Here is a 21,212-nt window from a genome sequence, read left to right on the forward strand (position 1 = left end):
GCTTATGCCTGGCTTTATTAAAGTTGGTCCAGTCTCCCCTTTAATACGCCGTTCTAGCCAGAGCATTCCAGGTCGTCCCTAACCAGTGTTAGTATATCAATATCACATGCCATGCTTGGCAGCTCAGCAGGTTCATGAGAGACCAAGCCTTCTGCCTCTGACCATAATCCCTGGGCTTTGGAGGGGAAAGAGAGATGGGGGGGCATGAGGGGGATGCCAGAAATCCCAACTTGATTCATTGTCCAGACTCGGCAGGTCTTGCATCATAAATACGAGGTGAAAATTGATGTTTGAAAGGTTGTAAATCTTTATTCCTTCAGTCAGGATTTTTTCCCTCTCTGTCCTTTGTGCAAACTTCCATAAAAGTTGGGGTTCATGTTCAGTGGCATTTGAAGGAGAAAAATTATGAATAGGGAACAATATCATTACAGGTTTTTCATACATGAAAATTACTGCGGTGAGGCACACTCACACCTTAAGGTCAGGGTAATGCTGTTTTCAAGGGATAGTCACTTATAGTACTTACCTGCACTGCTGTGAGAGTTCAGATCATAAATATGTGTGTCCTTTATTTCGCATTGTACAGTGGTCAGAAATGATACAGTTTCCAGTAACTCAGCATATATATATATATCCCTATATATCAATTTCATGAAGCAAATTACAAAAAGGTGACTTTAATTTTGTGACCATTCTATCATATTGCTAGTTGCCAAATCAATTAATTTGCAAGTAGGCCCACCTGCTATTAACCTGTATTAGGGGTGGAGCCAGTTTGCAGGGATTAGGGGGAGATCCCTCCAGTGTATTTAAGGCCTAAAACAAACATATCAGGCAGAGTATGTGGAGAAGGGAAGGGGACTTTTTAATTCTGAATTAGATCACACTGTGAATTTTCTTGCGTAAGAAATGCATGTTCCCTTCTCAGAACACTGACTGTCCTTTTTTTTTTCTTTTTTTTCTTTTTTTTTTGGGGGGGGGGCTTTTTTCACAAAGGCTCATATTATACCCCCGGACTGTAGGAGTTTAATATCTGCATGTATTGTTAAAAGGCTCTGAGAAGTGTGCCTTTTGCATGAGCCCTTCAAAAAAATGCAATTGAGACTTCAAAATATGGCCGAGGGAGGTGTGAAAACAACTGGCAAATGTTTTCACCTTTTCTTAACAAAAATATGAAGTAATCTTAAAGAGTACCAATGTGAACGTTGGCTCTCACAAATGGGAAATAATTCCTATCTGGTTTAAACGTGAATTAGAATCACATGTTGAAGGTAGCAGACACCAGTATTCAAGTCTGTCTGTCCCTTATGACTCCAGAAACCACAGGACAGCACATTAATAGTGCAATCTGCAAACAGTGTTAAAAAAAACTCTCAGACAGAAAATCCACAAAAGTGTCAAGGGTAGGTAGTTTTGTAATGGGACCCTATAAACAGATGATGCCGTTGGGAGTTTAGCAATTTATTCCTCAGCACTTCCTTCAGTAGTTCTTGGCACATTTGGCTGGCGATTTATTGGTCTGGAGAGGAAAAATCATACAAGAGAGTGCACAGCCCCTGGAAATCATAAGAGGCAGCCTAGGTAAACATTGTCACAAATTCTGAGGTTGGGAATCTGTAATTTTATGTAAAATGGTTTATCTGTGTGGTCTACCCAGTGTGGTAAAAAAACCTGGTACATGCAACTGTGTCGGAAAATGTAGCTCTTTTGAGTATTCAAAACCCAAACCAAAACTGGTGACTGTGAATACTTGGACAGATGCTTGTAGTCTTTGGAAAATGTGTGATGAGAACTCAACCGTGCTAATACATGTTGTTTGAAGACTTCTGTGTATCAGAGAACCTGAGGGGACCCATTGCAAAATCCCATTGCCGTTTCTTGAAAGATTGAAACTTTCCCTTGTCTTTGTAAATTGTGGGTGTACTTTTCCTGTGTCAAATTCTTTTGTGAAGTTGTGGCATTTGTAGTTAGCACATGGCACTTGTTTATAAGGAAAGTTGAAAGGATATCCAACTGCAATGCAATTATTACACTTCACATCTACCACCTGAAAAAGTAGAAGTCGGCAGCCCTTTTGTGATGTATTCCCCTCAACGGTGCCTAGAAATGAAAGCAAAATTGTAGTTATATTCATGGCTTCACAGCTTGGAGACGTGCAAATCTCTTTTGTCGCACTCGGCACCCATTCACGAGAAACACCGCGACGAAGTGGGAATCTGACCGAAATTGAATTACCGCCGCCAGTGGAGTATTTTGGGGTCTAAATGTCACAGCTGCACTCATTCCAAAAACACTGTAATTGGTGATGTATGGGCGATGCCGTTCTCCAAAGAACTCTGGTTAAAATGAACTAGATTGATGAAAAAACAGATTCATTACCAAGGTGTGAACCTTCAACGCCTTGCAAGGGCATTGATTTAATATCCAGTGCCAGTTTTAGGTTTTTCTCTCTACAAGCAAAGTCATGATCATGCAGGTGTTGCGTTCCTTGTTTATAAGCTGAGCCTATGAGGTAACCAGAGCCCATAACTTGTTGCAGCAACAGTGTTTGTTTGTTTTTTTTTTAAAATGTATAGTTGTTGATGATGAAGACTTCAAACATTTTGGATCAGGTAGTGTGAACTGAGCAAAGTCTCTGTGTGCCATGTATGTGTGTATCTATGAATATATGTGTACATGTATAGGCTATACTCCCTCGCAACACTATGCTGATCCGTTTTAACAAAACACATAACGAAGCACTCGGAAGATTTAATCACACACTCCTGGATATACCCAATCTGCCCTAGGCCAGCTAGCACTCCATCATAGCCCAAGCAAGTTTGAACCAATCAAATCTCTCTAATAACCTTTCTCCAAGCAACTTTCCCACCCCCTCCTGGTGACCCAACCCAGCCCAGCCCACAACCCAGCCCAAACCAAACCAATTCATAAACACTAAGCTAACTGAAAGCAACTCACGCCAACTCACTGGCTTCGAATTTAACTTCGATTTTCTGTGTTTAACTATTTTTTTTCTGTTTTACTCAATGTCTATTTTGATGTTTGAGTGCCCACAAACACTTTGATTTATTCAGTTTAAGCAGTGATTTTTGAATCCTTTGCCATGTCAGTGTAGAAAACATATGTTCCTCCAGCAAACCAGCTGCAAAAAATGACAAGTACCTGTGATGTAGCCAGACCAGGGATATATGAGTAGTTGAATGGAGTTGACAAATAAGAAGACATTTCACTTGTTTCCCCCATTGTTCAATATAGCACAGCCAGCATCCCCAACACACAGCTAAAATTTAGTGCGGATCAAATACAAACAGGTGAAAACCTCATGCAAGCTCATCTGTGTCTGGCACGAAGGTAGACAAGGTACTGATAGATACCGGTACATGTAGGGATGTTCCATGTGAGAAATTTGCCAGGATGATTCAATGTTGCGCCACCCTGTGGCCTTGGGAGAATCCTGTATATGGTGATGGTGGTGCCATGTACATGTAGCATAGTGTAAGGTTTAGTACATCACCTCATCCGAAGTGACAAATTGGGCCTTTCAGGCAGACATTCAAAATAACTCCCTTCCCCTTCCAACCTCTCTCCGAAACCACTTACAGATCAGTGCTTTATGCAGTATGCTTTGAAAATATCAGAAAAGTAAAGAAGGTATTCAATTTATATGTGTACTGCCTGTCTGCCCTTTGATTGGTGCATTAGGCTAATGTGTTGGGAGCAGCTCTGAGTACACATTGCTTTGTTACTCTAACACTTACACACAATTGTTGGTACAAAAATCAAAAGGATTTTCAGATATTCAACCCTTAATATAGTTTCCATTTATTATTCACACTCTCAGAGTTTGTTGTAATCTTGGGGGAAGCTTGTTTATTCTGTCAATGCTTCCTTAATGGTTATCTGCTGTAAATTTGCTGGTAACAAAGCTCTCTACAAAGTGTTTGGTGACTACAGGCTGTATGTGTCTCTGAATCCAGAACCATTCAAGCATTCTCGTGGAGAGTTTAAAAAATTGCAATTTGATTACAGGATACAGTATGTTATTACAGAGATGTACATGTAAAAGCTTATGCATAGTTTTGAAATAAAACCCCATAATTTTTTTAGTAACTGTAGTGTGAAGTACATGTACAGCCACACCAATTGTAAAATGTTCCCAAACGACAACCCTCCCTCTCCCCCCCCCACTCTCACTCTCTCTCTCTTTCTCTCCAAAGATTTAATTTTTCGACAGCTGGTTTTGGAAGTTTTCCCAGTGCAGCAACTCCTGTTACAATTTATCACACTGTCATTTCTGTACCGCATTGTGGGAATGAACAATTACGGTGTGAAATTTTTCCCCCCTCTGCGGGCCAACGCGTATTAAAGAAAAACACATTTATCGGAAGTCGTTTGGCATGCTGGAGTGTTTGACAGAAACGATGCGGTGTCATGTAACTGGCTCTGGTTGGGAGGCATCACCAGGGAGGGAAAAAAATACTCTATTTGTCACAGGATGCAAAGAAAGAATGAGATAGAAAGAGGGAAAAAATCAATGGCATTATCAAAACTTACACGTCTGTTAGAAATTTGACGGTGGAAACAGGAAAGTAAGAAGTGTGACTTGGAGTGAGAATTTTGATGGGTTTCTAACTTGTGTTTGCGTTGTCGAGGAGACACAAGCAAAGTGTCAAACTGTCATAGGCCAGAATGGTGAGAAAAATTGGAGGTCTGCTCTAACTAGCCAGAAACAGTCGTGTTTTGGGCTTTGCCTGTCTCTATTTCTGGATTAGCTTTGGATGTATGGGAGGCTGTTTTAATAGTTTTTGATAGTTTTTTTAGTATTGTGCACAAAGAAATGGATAAATGAAACAGAGACTGATTGTTACTATTTTGAATAACTAATGATAGCTCGTACTGATACACTTTCATGATCTAGTTCAGTCCAGGGGCTCTTCATTACCTGTAAGAGCATCAAAACTCTGGATTAGTCAGTGCAAAAAATGTATTTGTAATTGTACTATGTTATTTACCCTATAACTTAAATACTATAAAATCTTTATACATGTAATTTTGTGCATCAAGATTTGTAAAATTTGCTGAAAGACAGCTATCAAAAAGTCACAATTTATAAGTTTTAAATGGACCATTATTTTAAATTGACAGTGTTTGGTAGATGGAGTAATTTTCAGGCTGCCCAGTGCCTGCCTGTACATGCCAGCAATCTTTTTTTTTCTTTTCCATTAGTTCCAATTCCAGACAACCTTTTAAATGAGGTCAGACCAGAGGGCAAATTTTAATGAAAAAAAGGTCTGCGTATGTGTGATATCACCTCAGCTACATCTGCAAAAATATTTGCATCACCTCTGGTTTTCAGAGCTGTCAGATTTTACTAAAATGAAAAGGTGTGAGGTCGAAGGCCTCTGGCATTTTGGGGGCAAACTGTGGCCCTCATTGTCAGGTTTGGGTAGGATGGGGATGTTATGGTTTGGAAAAGTACAATCCCTCCCCCCCCCAGCTGAAAATCAACACAAACCTCAGAGCACTATGAAGGCACTGGTAAGTGCCTACAGGCAATGCTGCATTTGTCTTCACACCAGGACCAGTTTTGTAGGCCTACATGCACATGCAGGAGAGATGTGGACTGGTTTGCATTGGATATTGCCTTGGGGGGGTTCCACTCCAAAGTGTAGGGGAGGGGGGACAAGTGGGGACAGGGAGTTGATTCTACATGTAGATGTGTGGCCAGAATGTGTTAGTGTGGCAGCTGAGACAGCAAGTGCCCCAAGAACTTGTGAGTTGGCCTAGATAGAGGGGAAGGGTTTGTGGAAGGAATCATGGCCTGACAGAAAGACCTTCTCTCCTCTGCTGGCCTGCTGTTGTCTCAATGTACCTTATAAGGATATCATCGACAACACTTTTGCGTTGACTAAAACACATATCCATTTGCATAAAAAGTACCCTCTGTTGATCCTTCCTTGGTAAGATTAGGCATTAACACTTGCATAGGTAATCTGCCAAGGACTGAGAATATTGAAGTCATTTTGAATACTTTCCTTTTGGGTGCACAGCTTTTCAGCAAATCCCTCAATAAGCCTTTGCAAGTTAAATTTCAATAAAATCTGGTACACTGAGTTCTTTAATTTCACGTGAACGTAACAATTTGAATTCTTCATACGGTTCAGGGCATGCTTGTGCTTAGTTACATATAAGACGCTTTGCACCAATGCACTGTTTTCAATGTATAAGACGGGCACAAAGGAACTAGTCCATTCCAGAGATTGTATATAGTCACTAAGCAAACTTAGCTTGCCCCAAATCATTATTATGTTTATGTTTGTGGTCAACTAAGGTTGAGTTCTCTGTAGTTTTGAGCAGTGTCATGCTGACTGCAGTGTTAGCTGAGCACATCCTGCTGTGATCTGATGCTGACTGGTTCAGAAATCACAGCATCTGGTAGAGCTATCCCTGTGAGTCTGCTTATATTGCTAGGAGGCAGCCCTTTGTGCAGGCATTCACTTGGCGATCCCTGACAACCAACCAGTGACCGCGTTTCTCCCCACCCTCCCATTTGTTGCCCTCTTTTTTTTCTCCCACTTTCTTTCTCTTCTCTCACTTTTTTTCTGTCTGGCGCTAATGTGTTTCTGGTGGCGGGGGCCCCTTTGGCATTATGGGATAGGGGCGGTAGAAATAAGATGCGGTCGTTAGGATCGGTTACTGATGTTGTCATCGCCTGCGCAGCTGTGCAATTCGTAGAGCATTGCGGCTTTGTGCCGCTACCTTCAGGTCTCATTGCGGATGTCAAGGTTTAATGCCAGCAGCCCCGCAGCGAAAATGGTCTTTTAAGACATTGCGCACATTAGCGCACACGGCACCGTGGACCTGTCTGTGTGGGTGGTTGTTATCGTAGAGTTCACAGTGCTTGGTAGTCTGTCCTCGCGACCTGATTGCATTCCGCTCGGCTTTACCTGGGAACCAAATTCACCGAAAGGCATAATTAGGATCCCCTCGGCTTATTGGCTGGCCATGGATCGCTTGTCAGGTGATGCGATTTAGTGATGGCATCGCAAGAGGGCAAGTAGATGGATTGAGTAACTCATATAGGCCACCACGACAACAGATGCGGTCGTTCAGCACTGGTATCCCGTAATCCCGCTGTCCAGACCGTTCACAGCCCTTTCCCGCGGCACTTTCCTTGGGAAATCAGACTTGCAGCTTTGTAAGCGTAGCCAGCCCTATTTTTTCCCCCATTCCTCCCCATCATGTAAGAAATGGGGTCACGTCTGTTTTTAAGATCAAATTCTGTGCTGCAGCTAATGCATCCATGGCCCATCACAAACAGTCTGTCTTGTGACTAGCATATTGGCCCAGAAGTCAAGCAGAAAATGTTTCACGTCACCACGGATGCAATTTCTTCCAAATTTTTTGCATTCATATTCACCTCCCAAGGCCTTTAAGTTACCTTACTCTCACTACAGGTATACCATACACTTCATAAGCTAATGATTTGGACCAGAGTTTCCATATGTTGGGCCATCTTTAGCAGAGATCGCTTGTTCGCCTTCTATCATAATTTAAACTTGTACAGAAAAGGTGGTAACCTGTAACAAATTGTTTCATTTATCAAAACTGTTGCACAAAAGTAGTCTACATAAGTAAATTAGCAATTCTTTGCTGCTGAGGAAACTTTCCACCAATCATAATGCAGCATTACAAGTAGTTCCCATCAAGCTGCACTGTAACCAGTCATCCATCTATAGATACAAAAGAGCTGTATTTGCCAGTTGGCCATTGGCAATCCCACAGGTACCCACCACTGTACGCACATGCCGCATTAACTGGGGACGGTCATGATAGGAAACCATGATGAAACCTTATGTGGCTCCTTTTGTGTACTGGTGCCCAGTGTCATGTGCATGCTATTCAAGTACTTATGGTTCAAGTGCTCAACCTGCGTTGCTTGTCGTCACTTTACTAATGAGGTAAGCTCTGCTTTGTCAAGGTTTTTGGATGGTTTTTACAATGTAGTACATGTCTAACACAGTGTTGTTGCAGTTGTTGGTCTGTTGAACTTGTTGAAACAGGAAGCATCATTGACATATTTCTAAAGGATCATTTTGTTTCACCTTTTTTAAGTACAAGTTTCATTTTTGTTGCAATCATGGAGTGAGAATCCTTTTCCATTGATTTATTGCTTTGTGCTTTTGAAAACAATGTTGACACAGATCGTAGTCGTAAATGGCATCATACATGTACTCATACATGTATAATTTTGACTGGACTTATATTGAAAAAGGTATACTGAAGTCACCTAATTTAGTGCACCTCGAAATTCCCTTTGGCTTTCCTCATGCAGTGTTGCCGGACTTCTTTGTTGAAAAGCGTCACATTCATTCAGTTAAATACCAGTACCACTGCCTTCATTTTACATGCCGTTGAATCTTTGTGAACGATTTCGTTGTCTTGAAAGTTAGTCCAACATTCAAAATTGTAGCATCCAGAAATTGGCCACACATTCAGCCGAGTGCTCACTAACATGGTGCACTTGAACAAATCACGGAAAATTCCACATTAACGTTGAACAATTTCTTCCAAGTTGATAAATTCTGATAAGTCATTATTACCTCCACTCACTTACTCAACAAGTTTGTAAAAAAAAATATTTTATCCTTTTGGTGCATTTTAAATAGTTCATTGTGCACTTTGAAAAAAAAAATTGGAAAATCAGGCCAATTAAAATTCCATTGGATTTTTTTAGCAGGTTTGTAAAGTCAAGAAGTATGAATGGGAATATTGAGAGCTTGAGGAAATCACACTTGTGAAATCTGAGGTAAAACATATGCTCTAGCAAAGCAATAGAGGCAATCAAAGTACGCCACAGTAAGAGCCATGCGACGTTAGGGTTCATCAACAATGCAGAAATACAGTTCTATCATTTCTTTAAGAGCTTAATCTTTTTTTTTTTGGTTACATTTAGCACAGGATGGCAATGTGGATGATTTCTACCATGAATGAAACAGTAGCATCAGAAAGTAATTGGCAGATATGAATGTTATTTCTTGTTTACTTACTGCTGAAAACTCAGGCATCTTAACAAAATGTAGCTACGTTTAGTATCAAACTCTCTTGAATGGGAGGCAGAATAGGCTATGAAAAAGCGTTTTTCCTTCTTTGAAGTTTTAAAAAAGTCAATGAACTTTCACACAAGCCATTTGTAACTTAACTAACCTCTCACATACAGTGTACATTTCTAGCATGTCTACCATCACCTCCAAAAGGGGAGATGCTGTTTCATTTGAGAGAAAGTGAACTTCCAATGCAACCTTTAATCACTGAATTGGAGAAGAACCTCTCTGAAGTTGTGCCCCTCATGTTACTGGGGTTCCCTTTGTATGTAGGGCTAAAAAGCAAACACGATTTTTCCCCCAGCATCCTCTTCTTTCCCTGGGGCCCTCTGGCACTGTTGACTTCTCTAAAAGGTCCCACTCCATGGCAGAGCCGGCCGCTTGGCTCGCTTGGGACAACGTCAACGTTTGTTTTGCCGGAGAGTTACCAAACAGACTGTTCTCGCTGGGCAAACAGACGTCATCTATCCGGTGTAAGACTGATACCGGCCGCGCCGTGGCCACTTGACAAGCACTGCTGGTCTCAGCGCTGTCTTCCCAAACCTCTCCCCACCCCGCTTGCTGCTGCTCAGCGTGTAACTCTGCCGTGAACAGTGATGAGTAACGCTGGAAGAGAGACAGAAATGATTAGGAGATGAGTCGGTGCAGGCCCTGTTGTGTAAGCACACGGTACGGTTGAATGATAGAAGAAAAACAAAATATGACAGAGGCAGTTTGTAATAGCAAAAGATTTGGTGGGGGGGGAGATAGGCCTGGATTGAATGACTGGTGGATTGTTTGGGGGTTTTTGTGTTTGTTTATGGAGTAGGGTCTCTGACCAGAGTGCCATCGGCTGGCAATTCCCTGCACCCATTTGCTCCAACGTTTCCAGATTCTGTGGTGATTTTTTTTTATTTTTTCCCTTTTTTTCTGATGTTCATCTTGTGAGATGTGACATACCATCTTGCACTCGTGTTGACTTTGGTGGTCAGTGACATACCCATTGGTTCCCTGACAACGATAAAAACGATCAGATTTCGGCTTCTCTAATCGCAGATGATCTATGAGATAGACAGAGCTTGTGTTGACTTTCCAGAAAAAAGTCTCCTTTTTTTTCCCTTTCTTTTTTTTGGTGCACTCTTTCTCCCTTTCTTGCCTTGTCAAGTAGGGATCCAATGATGCATTGGGGGTGTTATGTCAAATCCCAAACTTCTTCTGTGGGAAGTGTTCATACGGAAATAAAATATTCCTTCTTTTACTGCAGTTGTGTTCCTCTTCTAGAAATGCAGCCATATCAAATTCATGTTGGAATATATCTCCAGAGTAAAAACAGTGTTGTAGTCGAGACCTCACAAGACCCCCACAAGACCCCACAGGACCATCACAAGATCAACGCAAGACTTCCAGTCTGAATTCGAGTCACAAGCTATTTAAATGATTTGTAATAAAAGCATTCCTGTGTTATTGTTCACCCTGTTACTTGTAACAGGTCTAATGAGTGGTCTTGTGCATGGTTTTACGTATACTCTTTTGTCTGGTCTTGGATGGTCTCCACTACAGCATTGGTAAGAAAGCATTAAGCAGTGCCAAAACTATGCTTATTGCATTTATTCATGGCACATGTTACGAAGCATAAAACATTACATATGTTTCATAATTTTAGTTGGCAAAGTTTCTTTACTTGGAGTTTTCTGATGCTTTCTACACACACATACGATATTCTCCTTTGGTGTTGATATCAGTTAGATTTTTCTGTGGCTCTTTATGTATGCTAAGTTCCTGTTCCAGTGATTGTTCTTTCCCTCTTTGTTCATGTTCGAAAGGTAACACCCCCAAAAAAGTTCATTTCATCAGCAATACCATGTCTGTGTGTCTTTCTTCTTATTTACTGCTAGTAATCAACAACTACAATAAAAGGAGCTTTTGTGAGAGAAAATTTAAAGAATAATTACAACAATGGTTTTTACTTGTTGTTTTTTAACATGGGAATAAAAGTGTGATAGTCAATTTTTAACTTGTAAAATTAAAACCAGCCAGGGACTTGCAGAGGGTAATTGTGCCGTTATTTCGACTGGTCAGTCACACATTCTTCCCCATTCATAATGCCTTTTTTTGTGGAAAGTCAAATAAATGTTGAAAATACATATTTTTCCAACTATATTGCTCATCTTTGGTATCTGCCTTCCACATCTTTGGTACGTGCCTTGTGGGCGCGCAGCACATGTACTGACTGCACAGTGGCATAGCGAAGGCATTTTCTTTAGGAGGTATGCCATAGTTTCCCGACCTGTAACTTGTTCGCCAACTTCCTGCTGTGTAAAATTCAGAAAGTGATCTGCGTCAGAGGAAATGCAGACGGCCAATGCCTAATGTTTAGGTACTAATTCTGGATTCATTCTGTTTGTTGGTTGGTTATACCTTTGCAAATTAATTGCTTGTCTCTTGAACGTTGAAGGTTTCTCTGGCTTGTCTCAAGGTGTGGGTATTGTCATGCCAGAATCTGTTGAAATGCTTGTCAATCAGATTTCTTCTTGACGATGTCAACCTGCTCAAGTCCAGGTTGTAGGAACTGGACTTCATCCATATGCTTGGTGTGTTTTTACATTTTGGACAAATGAACAAGGCTTGCTTTGTTGGGTGCAAGGCATCGCATCTGACCACGTGCGTGATGTACTTGAGAAAACTGATGCGAATGAAATCCTTGAGCGGGATGGTGCCAAAATACATATCCAGATCATCATCTAAAACCTCCAGGCGTCATTTGGCACAAACATCAATTTTGCTCTATGGTCCTCTTTTTGGCACTCAGCCATGATGCCATACAGCAGCATGCTTCACACAATTGCCTCCAAGAATCTCACTCTCACCACCCTATACTTTCACCGAACAGTCAGAACTGGCTGGTAGTTGCAAAATTACCCGGCCGCCTGCGCAATCCCGCTTGTGATATAACCGTCCATGTCAAGGCTGTGGAGCAGCTAACCCTGAGCACCTTGAACTGAAGTACATTGCCAGTCTCATGGCCATCTACTGACATCAGACTGTCATTATTCATCTTGTCTGGCCTTTCCATGCCCACTGGCCATATCTGAGGGTACGTTTACTTGAAAGATACATACATTCCAAAATGCTGACATTCTTCATGCAGGATTTTCAGGACCTTGTCCGTGTCCGCCACCAGTGCGGTCAGGTCATCGGCATACAACAGCACCATGACAACCTCCTCACCACTTAGATTCCTGCTGCCTTCCTGCCCCCATTTCAGCCTCAAAAAGTGGTCGATATTTGCCGACTGAATCTCTGTATGCCGACTGGAATAAATTATTGGGGGGATGTCGCACCCTTCCCCCACACATGCATCCCAGTCACTACACCCCTGGTACTGCAAGTCTGTTTAGTGACATGTATGGGCATATTGCACAACGTGGCACTGAATGCAGCAGTACTGGTATACAGTGAAGTTTGGATGCCATAAAATATGGATTTATCTGATGTAAGGTCAAGACTTCATCAGGTACTATATGGCTGTTACTATTTCTATTAGCTTCTATTTTACCAAGATAGACTGCACCGAACTATCTGAGCCTGGGCATTCATGCCTCAAATTTGATTGTTTCATACCCAAAGAACTATCAAAAACTGACAGACACATGCATTTCCAGTTTCTGATCATGTGACCCATCTACGAAAATGCAGACGACCACTTGCACTCCGTGACCAGTAGAGGGCTTGTAGTTGTAAAGAAGGAGGATATAGGGGTTTCAAGTGATTGAAGAATAAGGATCTTCACTCTGGCACCGTCGCGTCTCGAGTGCACGGCCGATTGATCCGGACTGAGGAGCCCCTTTAAGGAGTCTCCTCTAACGATTGACGCCTCTCCCCTTGATGGATGGGTTGACTGTCTATGGGGCTGAGTCACTGCACTCGAGGGTGCAGAACCCATGCAACAAAATCCACCCTCTCCACCGCCTCACTCCACACTCATAAATGTACTGAATTCAACCCCCCCCAACAGATGTCAGTCCCACCTGTCTGGTCACAGTCTTTGTTGTTCTTTATTGGTCCTAGACTTGGTTCTAGTCAGGAGAGTGGAAATGATGAGGAAACAAGTGACTGAATGTGGAGCCTCTAGTTGAGTCTAGTTTTTTCGGGTTCCAGCAATGGGTTGAGTCTCTGACACGCCCAAATTGTGTCAAGTGAAATTTTACATTGGAATTCGATGCAGACATACATGTACATTCAGCTGTTCTTAATCATTGTTTAGCTCAGTGTATGCATACACAATGGCAGTCATAGAGCAAAGTTGTATCCTTTTGTCAAAACATACATGTAGTATGCCCTGGGCTTATCTAGCATTGAAATACAAAAAATTACACTTTTTTGAGATGTGTGTCCCAGCTCAGCTTTTTGTAAATTGTATCCAATCATCCGTGATTAAATGAGTTGACAGAAAAGCAGGTAAACAAAAACAAAATTCAGTGCGCATTTTACACGAAGGTGTAGTGTGCATGTCAATTTCTTCTTTGTTATAAAGATAATCACTTGCTTTGGGCATGTGATTAGTAAGGGGTATTGCAGCATACCTGTGTACAAAAATTGTTTATTTGTATGGATAGAACTTTTATGTGTGGCCTTTGACAGAAGTGGCAAGTTTCTTTTACTGTCCAGTTTATTTATGCCTTTCATTGGTGCCATGTACATGTACAGTATATAACAAGTTACATGCAGCACCAAAAGACTATTTTGGGGGCTATCAAGTAAGCCACATGTACATGAACATGTAAGTGTAACCACCAGGGCACAGAACTTCTCCAAGGACTGTCTTTTGAAGATGTGAAATAACTCCCTTCTTGATGTCATGTGTGGTTTATATTAGTGGGGAATTTCAAATGGTTTTGGTTAGCCTTATCCACCACTTCTGTTGGAGAGCATGCTGTCTGACCTCAGTCTCCACTTGAATGCAACTGTCCCATGTTGTGGTACTGCTGAACTCGGCGAGTTGAGAGCTGTCCAATTCACAAGCAACTTTGGCAGTCAGCATAGCAGTTAGGGCAGCAGCATATCCAGTGTTTAGTGTTGGGGGGATTCAAAAGCAAAATGCAGCTTCGGGCTCATTCAACATGTGTTGGGGTAGAAAAAAATCAAAATAATAATAATAATAAAAACAATTTATAATAAAAATAATTTATAAAGCGCAAATTTCATATAGATACGTTCAAATGAAGACATTAAACATGGAACAATGAATACATTTAAACATGGTTGAGCCAATGGCATACAATGGCGTCTCGGGCAGCCGCCAAATGACCCACATTCACCCACATCAGTAAAGAGGAGAGAGTAAGAAGCAGTTACAGTTTTAGAGGTGGGAGGAAAACCCCAGAGGAATAAGTCTGGGTAAAACCCACGGAGTCAGGTAGGGACTGAAAACCCAATCCGCATGTGGACCGCGCCGGGAATCGAACCCGGGACCACAGAGGTGGAATTCGAGGAAAGAACTACCTTGCCAACCCGACTCTCCAAAAAACTTCTTGCTCACCTATGAAGCATTCTATGTAAAAAAAAAAATCAGGAGAGGGGGAAGTTGTTCCCTGCCCCCCATACCCCATTGAATTTGAACACTAACCATAAAAATCTTTGCAAATGTGGAGATCAGTTCATCTGAGCCGTAAAATAAACTTTAAGGTAGCATGTAGGGCATTCAATTACTTTCCCCAGCTTATACTCATGTAAGTGTGATTGTGTTCCATTTGACACTCACGTGTGTCTCACATTCATTCGGATCTCGCCCAAGTAAGCAACCCACCAAGCCAGTTACTTGACAAAGTATCCCACAATGCAATGCAATGCAATGCAAAAAATAGCGGCTTAGTTGAATGATGCTGAAGAAAGTTAATGCCGTTGTAAATGTTCAGAAAAATAGTTGCTTGTGGCCGCAAATTGGCTCAAGCCCAGTAAGTTATTGTGAAATACAGGCCAGATGTGTGTGTGTGGATGGCCATTGATTTGGGCAATACAGATTTATGTTGCAAATTTAATTTCTGAATGACCTCTTGACCCAGTTTGGGCACCTTTTACAACCAATGATTGTTCATTTGTTATCACATACATGTATCGTGCATGCCCACTTGAACCTATGACGAGATCACAGGTAAGGGCGAAGTAAGTAATTGAATGCACTGATGGACTTGTTCCCTGCCCTAAAAATCCAGTCATCTCTCAACATTTTCAGAAACTTTTAATCTGGGAATCAGGATAGGGTGGGAACAGTTCCTCTTCCATGTGCATAAAAAATAGAGGACGTTTTGTTGCCTAGCAGTTGCATCTCATGGGACCACACATTGCCAACATATCCTGTGCAAACAACATGTACTTGTCCCATGTGCAGACTTGCATTACTGCTAATCAGGTTGCACTTTTCTTGCCTTGCTTTATTAACAAGTTACTTGTCTCACACTTTGAATTGTCCAATGAGATCTCTATGCCAGAACCACTGATTTGCAAGCAATGAGGAAGAAAGGGACCCCTAACCTCCAGCACAGTCCGTGGGTCCCAGTAAGCCTGGAGGTAGCTGTTTCTGTTCACTTTGGGACAATGTTTTTGCTGCTTTTCCCAAAGGTTTTCCTTTAACTGAAAATTTGAGGTTCGGGTGGGAGAGAACAGAAAAGCAATTGTGGCCATTCCCATAGCTAATGATTTAAATTGCACTTGTGTCTTCCAACCCAGTCTTGAACCCTGGCTGTTATTTAAAAGTCTTGCACTCCTCATCAATTAAAGTTTAGCATCTCAACTTCACTGCCCACCGATTGACAATTCCCTGGTGTCTGATGGTGGGGGGAGGGAGGTTGGTTTAGAGTAGGGGGCAGAAACTGCTCTAGTCACCCTGACACACAGCACCTCTGACAGTCACACTTCAAGAGGAAAAGGAAAAAACTGAGGAAGAGGGAAATAGCCTCTCTGCAGGAAAACCTGTCAAGCATTAATCTTATTGGTGCCAGTGTAGCAGCCCCTAGATCACCCCAGGAAACATGTGTGCATCACATACTGAAGAGTGCTGGGCCTGCAAGTCTAGTACCCCGCCCTATCATCCCACCCCCTAATGGTCAGAAAACTGGCGGTAATTCTTTTCCCTACTTAATTTTGGGCGGCAAAATACTGAACTCAGTGTTCCCCGCAGCATGGAAAGGTATCCGTCATTCCTGGGAGCTCCCCCTCCTGAAAAACTTGCCAAACCTTGAGTTATTATTTTATTCCTCCTTCTCTACTACAGCTGTAGGGCTGTACTACATTCGAAACAGAAGCCTGCATTATCCCCTCCAGGTAATAATGCAACAGCTTTCCCCAGCCCTATTGTCAATCCAAGGCAGCATTCAAGCTGTATTGTTCACGTCTTCGGCAGACACTTTTCCGATAGCCTTTATTTCCCCGCGTCACACCTCCCTTCCCCCACCCCACTCGAGAAGACATTGAACCTTCACCATCCCCCCTTTTGCCGTTGAAATGTGTCGCTAACCTCTGGTAATTCCGGCCCTGTTGATTGCTTTAGCGGTTTAAACTGTGCTACGTGACTCGACTAAATATTAGTCTTTCAGTGTGCCATCTCGGCCCACATGCCTGCAGCTCACCTGAGCTACATGCAGTTTACCCATTTCATCACTGTCAGTCTAGAAATTGATTTGAACACCGGATTACATGATTGGTTGTAACTTCGGATAAACACAAATATTTAGTCAAGTGTCTACCTTAGCTGCAAAGGCAATTGCCAAACTTTAAAAAAATATCTGGATTTTGTTACTCGTGATTGTAGTCCCAGGAGCATGAAGGGGAAGTGCTCTGAAAATAAAAGTCGTTACTGCCTGGCATTTTGAACCAGTAAATGTCAATAAAGCTTTGGCACAGCCAACGTGACTGGCACAAGTTTTCACATGTCTCATTTCTGAACATCCAAGTTGTTAAGTACATGTACTGCTACCATGCAGGGCTTTGCACTTGCTTTGTTTTTTGGTATGTTTTTTTTTTTCATTTCAATTGGGAACTTCACATTTGAAAACCAATTTGCAAAAAAGTAGGCTCTTCAAAAGGAAAAGGATGGGAATAGGAGAGACCTCTGCCCTGAATTATTTTAGTCAGTGGGGCTGAAATGTCAAAGGTCGTCATCACGCTGATGACATTTTATGGACCAACTTATAAAGGGATTCATCAAGTCTTCAAACCACCTTTAAATAATTCTTTTCATTCATTTTGGAAAAATTTAAAAAACGTTTAGCAGCTAGGCCCATCTTCAACCCAGAGCAGGTCGAAGTTCAAGTCCAAGCCAGTCAGGTTGAGCAAAGAAACTTACAACCCACGTCATAACCAGGTCGCCGTGTCAAAGGTCAATTTTAGGAAAGCCAATCTTGTTAAACCAAGGGCTTGCTGTACTACTTCCTAAAGCCCCAGTTGGGCCATACTTTGAAACTTGGGGCTATAATTGTCGAGTAACATGAATTTTGGGTTATAAATAGTACAACTCCGAGAGCAGTCTACGACCCCTAACCCCATGACCGTCTTTGTTATTTGGCCCACCCAAGTTTTGAGGACTCAAAACGGTATCCAAATGCAGCATTCTCAACTCTTCTTACAGCTAGAGTGTGTTCTCCTGTGATGCCTATGGACAAATATGAGTCAGGCCATACACAAGTGGTCTAGAAACTGACAGTGTTTTCATATTTTGCATATTTATAGGCAATACACGAAGCAGTAATAAATTTGACATGACATATTTCACTCGCTGTGGGTCAGTTCATCTCTTGTTCTAGTATTACCTTTTAAATATTTTGGTCAGGTGAGGGGAGAGATGATGTTTGTCTTTGGCTGTTTGACTTAGTTTGATTGCTTGTCCCGTGTCTGAACTCTTACCCGTTCATTGTCTCTGCACATGACTGGTAGAGGGTGTTACCAGAACACTTGTAAGACATGATTCCTCTAAGTCATTTTGTTTTAATTCCTAGCAGTATTGGAAAGTTTTAAAAATTAAAGCTTTTACAAAGCCTTTTCTTTAAATGATATATCTAGTTGTGTGAATATAGTGTTCCAAATGAAAGAATTTGAATTTCACTTCAAATCCAAGGCCGTCAGTGTCCTGGAAATTCTTTGAAGGCAGTCAACCTTTTGACTGGAAACGGAAGAAAAAGGCAAACAGAAACACTCCAAAAATTGAAGCTGCTTTCATTGAAAGGTTTGCAAGAATTCATTGGTTGAGAAAGAACTGTATTGTAAGGCAGTTGTTCAAAACTTGCAGATAAACTGTCACCCATTTTTCTCCAACCTCATAGCCATCTTTACTGGCCCAATTTCCATCTGTACACCCACCAGTTGCCAATCTGAACTATGCAAAAGTGGGAGAAGAATACCAACTATGTTATAGCCAATGCAGCTGTACACATCAGTCCAATACATCACAAGGAAGTAGGAAGGGGCCAATAGGGCCTAAAGGAGTACTGGAGAACTTTATAGATGAGGGTCAGTGAAGTTCACTGACACAGACCTCACCTGTGTGCATGGTGTTGGCAAACTGATCACTTTGTGTTGGGGGTTATTATATCCCCCAGGCCATGGATTTTTTTCACCCAAATAAAACAGTTTGTTCAAGGTTATGGGACGGAGTCCCTGTTGGATATAGAATTAAGTCAGACAGTGTTGAGAGTGACCCAGTTATGTCTTGAACTATGTTGCCATTGACTTCAGAATCACTTTTGTTTTATTTCAGTTTGTTTCTCCAAAGATTTGGGTTAGTGTACAAATAGTGTAAGAGATATGGAACCAGTTTGAAAGACCTATGTGTTTTCCGGTATTAGAAGAGTAAGGACCGTTATCAAAGTACACTCTTCATGAAAACCGCTTCTGCAGTTCTTGTGATGTGTCACTACCATCCCAGGTTCAAAATTCTTGATGTTTCATATAAGTGTGTTGAGGTTAACATTATACAAGGAATAGTTCAGATTTTGACCCCAAGAAAATCATAGAAAAATTTTTCCCATTTATACTTTCATACTTTTCCCCTTTTCAAGTTTGTACCTCTTCCCAAATTGTGATAAGACAATTATGCTATGGTTCCTGTTTGTGGACACCTTAAGCCCCAGTGCTTCCAAGAAAATGTTGATCCAGAGGTAGATCGTGGATGTCTTATGCATAGGACTTTGTCTTATTGTTAATACAACCTGTAGGCCTACTCGCTAGTGTCTCCTGCAGTTGAATCATTCCGTGGTCTTCTTTATGCACTGACCTATTCACCCTCCCCCCCTTCAGGATTGTCATGCACAACTTAATAACATAAATCACCAAGTGACCAGTATGGAAAATATTTTGAAATTATGTGATTAATTCACTTACTCATCTTCATGTCAAGAAAAATCTAACTTTTATAAACAGGTAAAATAAGTCCAACTGATTGGGGTACAGTTTAAAATGTCCCAAACCAAATGAGACATTTGATTGATTTCTACCTGTCCCAGTCAGTAGTTAATTGGCTTGTTGGGTTGACTGCTCTTTCTCACCGCGTGTGCATCCTGGCTCCTGGCTCGATAGCTCTTGGCCCAGGCGATGCCTTTTTTTTCTTCCAGAGCATGTGTTTATGCTGCCTGCTCGCCCGTGGCCCTTCACGAAAGTCGAGATCGCCACATGACTGTTTCCAGAACAGCAAGAGGGAAGACGACCTTGTTTTAGAAACCAGCAGACTTTTCATGCCACAGTCCTTTCAGTGTCCTTTTTCCATCCCTTCGCCTTCTCTGTCCACCCCTGTCATCTCTCATTTCTGTCTCCTCTCTGGATCTTCCTCTCTTTCCCGTTGCTGTCATTTGCATGGAGTGTTCCTGTTCGTGAGGGGATAACTGTCTGGAGATATTTGTGTGTTATGTTAGGCTCTGGGCCAGATGTAATATAAGGATAATGGGTGATCTGTGAGCGCTGTTGGTGTAAAATATAAGTGATTTGTAGTCGTGCAGTGTAAAAATGAAAGCTATATTGCTAGCTTGTCAGTAATATTGGTGGCAGTCATGTATTGCACAGGCCAGTCCAATTCCCCTCCACTCTCACCCCCTAAAAGTTATGTCTGCGAAGTTTTAACAAAAAGTCATGAAATATACTTCAAAGTCTTGACTGCTTCATTACACGTCTTCTCCTCTTTGAATAGCAAACCATTATGTCATTGTATTACAATGAGTAAGAAGAATTGGAAGACTTGACGTCAAAGCTTGGTTAGGAACTTGAAGAGGCATTTGTCATGCTGACGTTTTCTTTTCTAAAATGGACTAAAAGGAGGAATCCCGTGTCATATACCATTTTATATATGTAGATATATATCCACCTTAGAAAGGAACATATGCTCTGTTATATTGATAGCATTCCTTTAATAGGTCTTCAAAACGTTACACCCCTTGTTCAAACCCTTCCTGAAGCTCTGCTTGGGACATTTAATGTCATTTCTATTTTCAAAGCATACCGACCTAGTTATACAGTTTGATGTCGTGCAATCAAATTATTTGGTACACCCTGTCAATAATCATTGAGTCTCACTTTCAGGCCGTTTGCATTCTTTGTTTTTGTTTTTTTTTTTTTTCATTAAACCCTATTAACTAGGGGGGTTCAAGATACTTAGAATGTTTTTCTATTATCTTAGGCTCTGGGCACAGTGTAACCGTATTCCCAACTTAAACACTTAATAGGTGGTTAAAATTTGCCTTGGCAGCTAGTTCCCCACCCTTCGACAATTTTGTGGCAGTGTAATTGTACACGTTGATGTCTCGGGGCATGGAAGGCACAGTCTGGTTTTCCAGTGCATGCTCCCTGGGCAACCTGAAGGGGTATATAAAGTGTCTGTTTACTTGGTCTTTTGGTTTAAAGATGCACGTTTGTGTGGTCTGTTTTACATGCCCGAAGTAAAATCCTTTGATAAAGTTGTTATCACTGTTTGGAAAATAATATTAATATTCAAGCAAAAATTGAGATAGAGAGGGGGTTTTGTCTACTTAAGTTACAACTTCAGAATTTTAGATGAAAAATCAAAGCGTGTAATAGTATCAGAGCACTAGCGTACACAGTATTCATTGACATTAATTCTGAGTGTTTTAAATTGTTTTAAAATTGTGA

The 21,212-nt window shown here is 41.5% G+C and overlaps 1 protein-coding gene and 1 long non-coding RNA gene across 2 annotated transcripts in view; one reads left to right on the plus strand and one right to left on the minus strand.

Annotated features, from left to right (window-relative positions):
- The window catches only part of LOC110987310 (uncharacterized), an 85,736-nt gene that overhangs the window by 54,113 nt on the left and 10,411 nt on the right, over positions 1-21,212 (plus strand). The window lies entirely within an intron of this gene.
- LOC147799092 (uncharacterized) lies at positions 9,016-12,666 on the minus strand. Its single transcript, XR_015425136.1, has 2 exons — positions 11,505-12,666; positions 9,016-9,713 (listed from the first exon to the last, which is right to left on the minus strand). It is a non-coding gene; the product is annotated as an uncharacterized LOC147799092 (long non-coding RNA).

This window comes from Acanthaster planci, linkage group LG05 (genome assembly GCF_054643075.1).
Source record: "Acanthaster planci isolate LZ-2023a linkage group LG05, COTS_SCS, whole genome shotgun sequence".
Lineage (NCBI taxonomy): Eukaryota > Metazoa > Echinodermata > Asteroidea > Valvatida > Acanthasteridae > Acanthaster > Acanthaster planci.